The sequence below is a fragment of the Triticum dicoccoides genome, chromosome 2B (genome assembly GCF_002162155.2).
Source record: "Triticum dicoccoides isolate Atlit2015 ecotype Zavitan chromosome 2B, WEW_v2.0, whole genome shotgun sequence".
Classification (NCBI taxonomy): Eukaryota; Viridiplantae; Streptophyta; class Magnoliopsida; order Poales; family Poaceae; genus Triticum; species Triticum dicoccoides.
Genome location: NC_041383.1, coordinates 397,075,512 through 397,079,542, shown reverse-complemented (window position 1 = coordinate 397,079,542; position 4,031 = coordinate 397,075,512).

Here is a 4,031-nt window from a genome sequence, read left to right as displayed (position 1 = left end):
CTGACCAAGGGGCCCCACGCCCCTGTTGTAAAAAAATATTTTTTAAAATAAATAAATAAGTTAATTAATTAATTGAAAATTTATTTAACCTAATTAACCAAGGTTTAATTAGCTAATCACTGGTTTAATTGTAGATGATAATTAATTAACTAGACCTAGTCTATGACAGGGGGCCCTACCCCCTGTTGACCAATCAAACATTGACTGGTCAACTGGGTCCCCCTGACCCACATGTCACCCTCTGGTACACTCATGTGTACACAAATCTGGGTGCACCTAGCATTTACTGTTGGGGAACGTAGTAATTTCAAAAAAAATCCTATGCACACGCAAGATCATGGTGATGCTTAGCAACGAGAGGGGAGAGTGTTGTCCACGTACCCTCGTAGACCAAAAGCGGAAGTGTCAGAACAACGCGGTTGATGTAGTCGTACGTCTTCACGGCCCGACCGATCAAGCACCGAAACTATGACACCTCTGAGTTCTAGCAAACGTTCAGCTCGATGACGATCCCCGTACTCCGATCCAGCAGAATGTCGGGGAAGAGTTCCGTCAGCACAACGGCGTGGTGACGATCTTGATGTTCTACCGTCGTAGGGCTTCACCTAAGCACCGCTAAAATATTATCGAGGAGGACTATGGTGGAGGGGGGCACCGCACACGGCTAAGAGATCAAGAGATCAATTGTTGTGTCTATGGGGTGCCCCCTCCCTCGTATATAAAGGAGTGGAGGAGGGGGGCGGCCAAGGGGGGTGGCGCGCCCTAGGGGGGAGTCCAACCCCAATCGGGAGTAGGAGCCCCCCTTTTCCTATTAGGAGGGGGAGAGGGAAGGAAGAGGGGGGAGGGAAGAAGGAAAGGGGGCCGGCCCCCCTCCCAATTCGGATTGGGCTTGGGGGAGGGGGGCGCCCCCTCCTTTGCTTCTTCTCCCTCCTTTCCACTAAGGCCCAATAAGGCCCATATACCTCCCAGGGGGTTCTGATAACCTCCCGGAGCTCCGTATTGTCCCAATCTCACCCGGAACCTTTCTGGTGTCCAAATATAGTCGTCCCATATATCGATCTTTATGTCTCGACCATTTCGAGACTCCTCGTCAAGTCCGTGATCACATCCGGGACTCCGAACAACCTTCGGTACATCAAAACACATAAACTCATAATAAAACTATCAACGAAACCTTAAGCGTGCGGACCCTGCGGGTTCGAGAACTATGTAGACATGACCGAGACTCGTTTCCGGTCAATAACCAATAGCGGAACCTGGGTGCTCATATTGGCTCCTACATATTCTACGAATATCTTTATCGGTCAAACCGCATAACAACATACATTGTTCCCTTTGTCATCGGTATGTTACTTGCTCGAGATTCGATCGTCGGTATCCAATACCTAGTTCAATCTCGTTACCGGCAAGTCTCTTTACTCGTTACGTAATGCATCATTCCGTAACTAACTCATTAACTACATTGCTTGCAAGGCTTATAGTGATGTGCATTACTGAGAGGGCCCAGAGATACCTCTCCGACAATCGGAGTGACAAAACCTAATCTCGAAATATGCCAACCCAATATGTACCTTTGGAGACACCTGTAGAGCTCCTTTATAATCACCCAGTTATGTTGTGACGTTTGGTAGCACACAAAGTGTTCCTCTGGTAAACGGGAATTGCATAATCTCATAGTTGCAGGAACTTGTATAAGTCATGAAGAAAGCAATAGCAACATACTAAACGGTCAAGTGCTAAGCTAACGGAATGGGTCAAGTCAATCACATCATTCTCCTAATGATGTGATCCCGTTAATCAAATGACAACACATGTCTATGGTTAGGAAACATAACCATCTTTGATTAATGAGCTAGTCAAGTAGAGGCATACTAGTGACATTAAGTTTGTCTATGTATTCACACATGTATCATGTTTCCGGTCAATACAATTCTAGCATGAATAATAAACATTTATCATGATATGAGGAAATAAATAATAACTTTATTATTGCCTCTAGGGCATATTTCCTTCATTTACTCATTAGTTTCGAATTAAATTAAATTGCAGAATATCTTTAAAACTTCGGAAAATCATAGAAATTAAACCGTAGCTCGGATCGAAAAACTTTCTACATGAAAGTTGCTCAAAACGACGAGGCAAATCCGAATACGCGGTCCGTTCATCTGTCACAGGCCCCTACCATAGCAAACATGCAATCTTTCCCTTCCGTTTCATCTATCTGAAAATGCCGGATTTTGGGAAAACTTTCCTGGATGTTATCCCCCTTCACCGGTATCGTGCAACACTGTGTTAGATCACCCCTAGCTTTATTGTTGTCTTGTTATGCTTATGTTTGTGTGTATTTATGTTTCTTCCCCCTCTGCTCTCCGGTAGACCCTAAGACCGCTGCTGATGCCATGGTGATCGACTACATCATCGACGACCCTCCTTCTTGTCTGAGCAACCATGCAAGCCCTCCCTTTGATCATCCCGATATCGCCCATTCTATACTCTCATGCTTGCATTAGATTTTGCTACTATTATTGTTTGCTCCTATTCTAATGCATAGCCTGCTTTTGTAACCTGCTTTTGTACCTTGCTTGCTTACCCTAAACTGCTTAGTATAGGTTGGTTAGTGATCCACCAGTGACCCCCACATTATCCTTATTGCCCCTGCTTCAACTCTGATGACTCGATCAACGTGATCGATAACCAGAGCCTGACACCTCACATCACATCACGCCCCTTTAGTTGCTCGACTCTGCAGATTTACTATCGAGTACCGAGGGTGATCGCTCATAACACACTCCTGATGATAATTCTGTAGTGTAGCTATTCGGTCATGGTCAACGAGGGTGGTTCCTCGTTCACCATTCCCGATACGGCTCTGTCGTGCAACACCTCAAGTGTGAACCTCGAGGGTGTATCCTCTTACATTCACCTTGATGATTACATCGAGTGGAATCCTCCGTGTGTGATTCCTTGGGTTTTCCCCTTGATGTTTGGACACACAGTTACCTTGACATTACTTGATATCATTGTGGAAGTCGGGTCGGCCCTGAGGGGTACCCACGAGTTGATGTGAAAGTCGGGCGGGCCCGTAGAGCACCCGCGAGTTTTCCACGTGGCACGGCCGGGCAGTCTGGGCCCTTGCCGTAAGTCCACGAGACGGGCGACGGGGTCACATTATCATGAGTCTCTAGTCGTCTCCGCGAGCCCCCAATGCACTAACAGGTTTGGGTATTTGTTCTGAGTTGGCCTCTGGCCTTTACGCACTAACCACCACGCGAGAATAGATATGGGCCTCGACGTTGCAGTGTCAGCCGGTGGCCACAGTGGCCCGAGGCAGACGGCGATGGGCGTGCTGGTCCTTCCTCCAGATCGACAGAGGGGGAGAGGTGGATCTGGGCGAGAGGGGCGAGGTGAGTGGGTGTGAGTGGGGAGGTGGGGAGACCGAGGAGGTCGGGGCGTGACGCCCTTATCCCCTCCCGGCGTTGGCACCAGTGAGGTGGTCCGGGGCGACCCGCCCCTGTAGCGGCACGGTCGAGGGAACATGTCGATCGACCGGTGGGGTTGGGCTGGCGAGCGGTCCAGCTGGGCCGAGGCCCAGTGAGGTGGGGGGAGTCATGTTGTTTTCTTCTTTTTCTCTTCATTTGTTCTTTCTTTCTGCATTTTCTTTTAGCTAGCAAATGTATTTTGTAAAAAGTGGGACTTGGCTGAAGGAAATATGCCCTAGAGGCAATAATAAAGTTATTATTTATTTCCTTATATCATGATAAATGTTTATTATTCATGCTAGAATTTTATTAACCGAAAACATAATACTTGTGTGAATACATAGACAAACATAGTGTCACTAGTAGGCCTCTACTTGACTAGCTCGTTGATAAAAGATGGTTATGTTTCCTAGTCATAGACATGAGTTTTCATTTGATTAACGGGATCACATCATTAGGGGAATGATGTGATTGACTTTACCCATTCCGTTAGCTTAGCACTTGATCGTTTAGTATTCTGCTATTGCTTTCTTCATGACTTATACATGTTCC